The sequence below is a fragment of the Brachyhypopomus gauderio genome, chromosome 12, assembly GCF_052324685.1.
Source record: "Brachyhypopomus gauderio isolate BG-103 chromosome 12, BGAUD_0.2, whole genome shotgun sequence".
Taxonomy (NCBI): Eukaryota; Metazoa; Chordata; class Actinopteri; order Gymnotiformes; family Hypopomidae; genus Brachyhypopomus; species Brachyhypopomus gauderio.
Window position 1 is genome coordinate 22593336 of NC_135222.1, and position 8213 is coordinate 22601548.

Sequence of the window (8213 nt, forward strand, 5' to 3'; positions counted from 1 at the left end):
TGCCTCTTCAGCACATCAACAGTGCTGACACCAACAGACACAGATCATGCTGGTTCCTGTCCTGTACAGAGCGACTTACCCACCATGTGCATTACTGCTATGTAGAGCTTCAAGCCTGCCTTACTAGCGTGGGAAGGAATTAAAGATAAAACATGTATACAAAATAAAAATGTGAATTCTGATATGATATATGATATTTTTTTCCTCAGTATTTCCTAGAGAAGAATCATCTATCTTTTACTGCGTGTAAAAAAATAATTAATTGACGCCAAAACAAATTGCTGTAGCATCCTGATGTTCAGGGTTTGTAGCTTGTTTTGAGTTCCTGTGCTCGTTGCTTATTCATGAGCCCAGAAACAGAAAGTAAGCAAAGTGTGATAAACCTCCAGGAAATGACTCATATTCGGGGTATATAACAGAATGAACAGAAACCATAAGCAGTCGGGGAAATGGGCAGCGTCTATTAATGCACCGATGTGACGGTGCTGATCCATCATGGCCTTGTCTTGCCTGCATCAGTTCTGCAGGTGTAATTCATCAGACCTCGGAGCTTGTGATGAATGTAGAGGAACACAAGGGATTAATTAATAACAGTGTTAGTGCACAGATAATGACAGAGCACTAAAACATTATTGATGACCTAATCAGCAGTGGTAACCTCCAGCCTATACCAGGTTCTGTAATTAGTACTGAATTTGTGTGGATTGCATCTCTCCTCTTGCCAAGCAACCAGACAGGTAATATAAAAATCCGCTTCTTTTTATTCATATCTGCTCTTTCTGCAGATAAGAAAGTGTTCAATAGAACGCTGGATTAGAGCTTCCAGCCCTTTTCATGCCTTGACTGTTTTCTCATTTCCCCTACTTCCCCTCATGAATCGGGATGTGTGTGTGTGTGTGTGTGTGTGCATGTGTGGGAGTGTGTGTGTGTGTGAGCATGAGCGTGTGTTTGTGTGTACACGTGTGTGTGTGTGTGTGTGTGTGTGTGTGTGTGTGTGTGTGTGTGTGTGTGTGTGTGAGGGGGACAGGTCTGACATTGACACAGCTGTGGGGGCCAACAGAGGCGGACAATAGGCAGTCCAGTTGACCAATCTGATTATTTTGATTGAAAAGATCTTGGAATGTTGGGCCAGACTGTGGAAAGGAAATAAAATGATTGAAAATACATCATACAAAACTCCAATATTGTTTTGGTGTCTCGCTAAATTGCAACTTTTCCCACCACTTGGTCTGGGCAGAGATGACTTATGGCATTGTTGCACTGTAGATGCGAGGACAGTAATGTTAGTTGCTGTGCTACCAAATACAGCATCTTTTAAACACATGTGACAAGGAATGCTGTCAGTCTGACATAGCTGTGAAGATTCACAGCATGGCGTCATAGTCTTTCCACAGTGGTAGGTCTTTAAAAAGTTCTAGATTTATCAGTAGAAAAAATAAAACGGTAATTCTATATATTCAAAATATATTTCCCTTGCAGTATAACTATAACCCAACCCTAACATACTTTTAATACAGATTATCAAAAAAATAGGGATGATAACACTCATGTGTGATTACTGGATCTTAGGGAAGTTCCTTGATTTTCTTGGTGTCTGCCTGAGAAGTCGAGCCCCACCAGTCCTGGGCTCTTTCCACGCAGTGACTGTCTTTGTTTGGACAGGTGTGTTTGTGTGTGTGTGTCCTGCTCCTTCTGGCACCAGAAACCCCTCGTTCCAGGGAGGGGCTGAGGGATTAGCTCACTCTGTTTGTCAGCCCAGACTCCTCCATTGTGGTCACTAAGAGTCACTTTAGAAGCTATTGTCAGTCTGTTCTTCATACCTGTGTTTGCAAAAGCAGGTTAAAGGGTGAATCAAAGCTTAACAAAGTAAAAAAAAAAAGAAAAGCTGGGTGGGAGGGGTGGTTAATGTAATGCTGCCCTATAACCTGAGAAACATTCCCACTCCATTCTGCTTTGCCTACTTCAGCTGAACGTTTTTAGCGTGGCTTCAAGTGCAGGGATGCTGCAGCTGCACATTACACTGGTTCACTATTGGCAGTACTATGGTCTTCTCAGCCTGAGTCGACACCAACAGAGCTCTGCCTCTCACTGAAACTGCCTGGGACACCCAGTGCTTCTAATATTCCTGAAGCATACTACATTTCATACGCTCATGGTAAGAGTGTTAGCACATGGGCTTTGCTTTAGTTGGGATTAGATCACACTAGCATGGGAGCATGTTTGTGTGATCCATAGAGTTGGACTAAGGAGCTCACTGTAAAGCAATGTTGAGTACCAATGCTGTATGCTGCCTGGAGGGCATGGCAAATTAGTCATATGCTGCCTTGAGGGCAGTGTAAGATAAGGATTTCAGCTAATGAGAAATCAGTGGCACATTTCAATCACAGATCTCTACTCACTTTGCTTCCAATGATCTAATGATGTAATGATCTGTGTTGCGATCTTGGGTAGTGGAGTTAGCAGTTAGCATTGTCAGACACATAGTGTGGTAATGTTCAGTATAAAATGTACAGTAGACTGCACATTCTGGGAACATTTCTCTTGTGTAGTTTGTGCACCAGAACACAACATCTATAACCCCACTCCACCCCATCCCTCCTGGTAACCTTCTCCTGACCCCAGGCCCAGATTATCACTTGCTGTCTCCTGAAGAACACAGAGCTACACTGTTGCAAATTTGTCACCCATAGTGTTAAAAACCCCTCAAGAATGTTAATCTCCAAGCTCTCTCCCCCCCGCTGTGCAGTAATCCACCCATTGCCTCTCTCAAGTCTCTGTCCTCTACTGAAGATACATAATGTAATGAAAACAATAATTTATTTATTTTCAAAGGTTTTCAACTGCACTGATTGCGAACACAAGTACATACATACATTGGTGTGTGGGATGAAAATAACTACTATGTCTGCCTGAGGAAACCCAACACTGTTGAGATCTGTGGACTTTACACAGTATCCATTTTTATTAACTCAAAAGCACCAATAACAGAGTGATGGGCTTTTAACCTTTATATCTGTTTGGTGTTGATTGCGTCTGGAGTGTAATAGATGTACAGTACATTTGGAGGGAAAAGAGCAGTGGCAGAGAGACGAGTCACAGTGAGTCAGAGTAGCTGAGCTCTTCTGCCTCGAAGCGCAAGCTTTATTTATTCAACATGTCCATCTGTTGTGTTCCAGGCAGCTGGCTGGGGAGGCGGACGTCCGCATGGTGCCTCCGAGCGCAGGGCACACTGGCCTCTGCAACATATTCAAAATAGACTCAGAGATGCGCTTGCGCATGACGGTCAAATTAGCCCTTCCGTGCACTCTGCTCCAGAGGTTCTCAAGCTTACTCCCACGTTACGCATTTTTATCTTCTCTGCTAACACCTAACTCTCCCAGGTGCTGGAATTTGATATTTGCTTGATAATTATGTTATGAAAAATGTTAAATTGCACACAAAGTCTGGCACTGAGAGTTAGAGAGACACTAAAAATAGTCATGATGCATTCAGCATTTAATTCTCATGAAATTAACATGCGTCAGATGGTTTCTTTGGACGCACTGAAGTCACCAGGGTTAAATTAACTCTAGTGGTGATAAATGAGCTCAGCGTCAGACCTGCTTCTCTGTCCCAGGTGTCAACACTATGATGCGTGTGCAAGGCCGCTCTGTTGGTGCTGATATGAAGTGCCACCGTTACCTGCTGTTGGAGAGATCCCGACAGCTGGTGTGGAACCGAAGCGCTATTCTCCACTGCTCTCGATAATGCCCAACCTGTCTCAAAATTAAAGAGTGCCCTCTCTTCACCAGAGATTACATTTGGAAAGATGTAAAAGAAACAGATCTATTTTTGGTACAGATGTCCTACTTTGAGCCGGACATCTTTCAGAGCGCATGGTGACGCTCTAAAACGGAGGTTAAGTCTCTGCGAATTTTGGGTTTTAAGTCGCTATGATTGTGAAGCGCTCCCTGTAGGTGTGCTGACGTCACCTCTCTACACAGCAGGGTGGTGCCATGTCTGAGAAAGGTGTTTTGTTGAGGGGATGAGGCAGGAAGTGAGTAAAGGCCCCAGTGTGGCTGTAGCCAGGTGTGGCTGTAGCCAGGTGTGGTCCCACCGCCACACACGGTGTGTTAATGTTGCTGCAGCCAGATGGGTCGTGGCTTGAACTTCTGCAGGTGTGCATTTGATTAGCACTGGGGCCAGCGTGCTGCTCAAACAGGACATCCCCCTCCTATTGCAGCGTGCATTTTCAGTCTGAAAGTTAAACATGAACATGCTTACCAGAAAGTTAATTACAGTGCCTCATTTATGCAGCCCACGGCGTGTAAACTACCCGAAGCTACTGTATGTCATTTCAAGGACACTTGCCTTTGACTTCTACAGCTTTTAGTTGGTATTTATTCTAAAACGTATCCTGATCTGTCAGCTGTGCTGTGCGCACCGCCAGCACTTACTCAGTTATGAGTAACTCATGGTTTCACAATCAGAGTGCAGACACAGTGTATAAATTAGCAAAGCTAGTTGATGCAGCTATTGTTCATCATAGCGCTGAATGTGTGTGCTCAGGTTCATTACTTCACTACTCAAACAAAAACATCCAAGCCAGACCGACAGGACCTTTGCAGGATAAATCAACTAAAAGATAAGAATACAGCAGCCAAAAACCTAGTCCTTAATTATATTGCTGTATGCTGATGGTGATTCGGCCATGGTGATTTTAAACTAAGTTTGGTTTAACTATAGGACAGGAATGGCTGTAGCTAGTCAGTCTAGGGAAAACATACTTTTCCTGTGGAGCAAAGTCAACCTTCAACAAGTAATGTTGTTGGCCAGCATTTGTGAACAAACTGCTCTAGAGTTTGCATAACTAAAGAGACACACTTTTTTATTGCTTTTAGTGAGGTGGTGTATATTACAGAACTATTATATAGATTTTCTTTCAGCACAGTAATGAAGTAGCACATTTCTGTTATATCCTGCTAACTGCGCTTATCCCAGTGGGAATTAATTCAGAAGCAAAGAAACAATTTTTTCTGGAAAAGATATGTCACTGGTAATAAAGAATTCTCCAGCAGGATTGGCCTATGCTTTTTCTCGACAATATTGTTTAGTCAATTGAGGAATGGCTGTCAATATAGCTGGGTGGACATGGAGGCAGGTCAGACACAAGGAAGATGAAAACCTGTCCAAGAAAAGATATCTTCTACCCCCCAACATACACACACGCACACACAGCCTGTTCTGCTACCTTCTTAGGACAAGGGAGAAAATAAGAAACCAATTTGTTAATACCAGTGGTGTCAAATTGTTGCTTTGTTTCATGTTTCGAGGAGCTCCTCTGTGCCAGGAGAACATGAGTAGAAGGATGAGTATTACAACTTGTCCTACACAACCCCCACCAAAAAGCCCTTTGTCTGACGCCTCGACAGTAAAGCAACCCCAACCAGACGACTCGGCATCCAGACACCTAGTCTAATCTCTTTTCACTCCACATAATCTGGTCATGATAGTGAGCGAGGGAGGAAGAGGGGGAAGAGAGGGTGGAGAGGTGTGGAGCAAAAAGAACCGCTTTGGGTTAGCTTGCCCCTACCAACCTCTTGGAGAGGTCACATTATTGGCATTTTTTTGCAGAAACACCTCGAAGCAGTTGTACCTCCCATCTCCAGGTTACCAGATGCTTTCTTCCAGGCTCTGATTTCAGCCAGCACACTGGCCTTTGTGTTCGCTCAGCCAATCAGAGATGTGCTCATCCACGGCGTCTATCGCATAGCCCAGAGAAAGCAGATCGCTTGCAACTACATGTGCACGATGTAACCATATAGTGTTGAGGACTACACTACACGTCAGTCCTGGCTATTTAATGGGTCTCATATGACGCTGTAAGAAAGTGCCGGCCTCTCTCGTCGTTTCTTTTCAAATATAAACAGGGGCAGTATAATATATGTGGGACTCGCTGTACATTATCTCCATCTGGTATTCTGCTACACCCAGACATGAAGGTGAGCAGATGGACTGGAGGAACCGTACGCAGATGCTCACTGTCGCTCAGGAATGTGTCCATTCATCTCCAATCTCTTTTGTTGTTCCAGTTTGGAGAGCAGATTTGCATTAGCGTCCTGTAGAATATCGGCTCAACATAAAGCATTAGCTTTAGCTTGGCCGGGGAGTCGTCCATCTGCTCTGCCTCTGATTTGGTTCGTTTCGTTGTTTTCTGGCTTGGAAAGAAGGGGAATGGAGTCACTGAAAACAATTTTGGCGGCCTTCCAGTTCTCAATGATTCTTTCACCAAGAGACTTTGGGGAAATTTGAAACGGGTCCAGAAGTTCAAGATATTTAGAGGAGAATTAGGCACCAGACAGATTTACTATAGGTTCTGATTTTTGTTCTGTTTCATAGCTGATATCTTTTTAAACATTTGACATCTGTGATTTGAATCTCTTCAAAACCCATGGACACCATTTACAGTTTCTATGACTTGGCAGTGACCTAGACCCGCACCCCCACCATTGTTCCGTCTTCATATCATATGCTGTATGAACATAGTGATGTTTATTGGATCTCAGAACTTCTGATTAGCTTCCTGCCAAGGAGTGCCAGACAAGTAGCCTGTAAATGAACAAGTCACATGGTAATTCAATACAGGACGAGCTCTTCCTGACATTTGGACATGTATTGGGTCTCAACCAGAGCAGCTCTTAGAGATATCTTATCAGAACTTGGAGATCATGTGAGGAGTGGACGTGGAGAGGACGGCTCGGCTGCAGCTCTGACTCCTGGATGACTCTTACGCTGCCTGACGCGTTTGCCTCTGAGTAACGACTCCTACTCGACTTTAGCCCTTGGGGGTCACAATGCAGAATGTGTTTTCATCATCTGCATGACGAATCATTTGCTGGCCTGCTGCAGAGTGAGAACAAGAACTGCCTCCATATTGGAACGAAACACACTGAAACAGTCTCCTCCGAAGTTTTGACTAGAAATGATAAAAACTGTGAGGTGTCTGTTGTTTAATAATGTCAAAAACACATTCCACTGCAAGGACAAGGCTATTTTGACCTAAAATACATCTGGAAGATACTGACTGAGGCCTGAAAAAGATTCCAAAAATACATTTGTGAATCTCATTTACTTAGCAGACATATTAATAAAATTTGATTTGAGCCCTGTGAGCCAGTTTTATTGGATGTTGTTTATTTATGGTAGCCTTTAGAAAAATGATCAAAAAAATTGGATGATTGCTTGGTCTGTGAGGACATACAATTCTCGAGTGGACATGTCTCCTTTCCCCCAAACAGGGAGGAAAAACATTCCTCTTCAAAGGAGAAAATCTGTCGATGTCTGATTCTACAAGCTGCCCTAGTCAAGTGGAGTCTTTTCCATGGCCAAGCTGTGTGTGTTTACAGTACTGCCAGGCTGGTCTAAAGATATGAGGACAAAATGCAAGTGGACTCCAGACAGTATTCACATCCCAGACTCATCATTAACGTGTTTACATACTGAATGCAGATGATGATGCAACCGGTGGTTCACAGCTAGACTGCTAAGCAGAGGGTGTCAGGCACCGTCAGTTGGAGGACGCTGCAGTGTGTCCTCAGTGAGAGCAGCAGTCACACAATGGCAGTGAAACAGCAGATCGGGACCAGCAGGCTGATGTCACTGTGTGGTAGGAATGCTGAGAGGCACTGGAAGCCAGGAAGGCCTCACAGTGACACCCTGCATTCACTCTGTCCTTTCATACAGCGACAAAAGCATTTACCACATCACAGGCCTCATCTTAACTGGCCCAGATTAGGCCATTAGGAGGTGAAGAGAAGGAGAAAAAAAAAGTTGTTTTCCCTGACATGTTGTGGTAAGAGACACTAGAAATCTCTCTCTCTCTCTCTCTCTCTCTCTCACACACACACACACACACACACACACACACAGTGCACACATTTGTACAGCTGTACACATGTACATGCAGTTTGATCTCACATATGGAAATGACCAAATTTCAAGTAATGTAGTGTTGAAATCGTATTATCCACCCTCTGCTGCAAGGCTTTTCATAATGGCTCCCTTAGACTGCATCTTCTGCTGGCTGTTGGCATGATTTATTAGCGCAGACATAACTACCCGAGGGGAGGTGATAGTGGGTAATATGAGCCCTGTGTTGGTCATAAATCTGAAAATGATGCACAAAATGCGTTTGAGAAAGTGAGAGAAACAAGCAGTGGTATCTGTGTAATGGA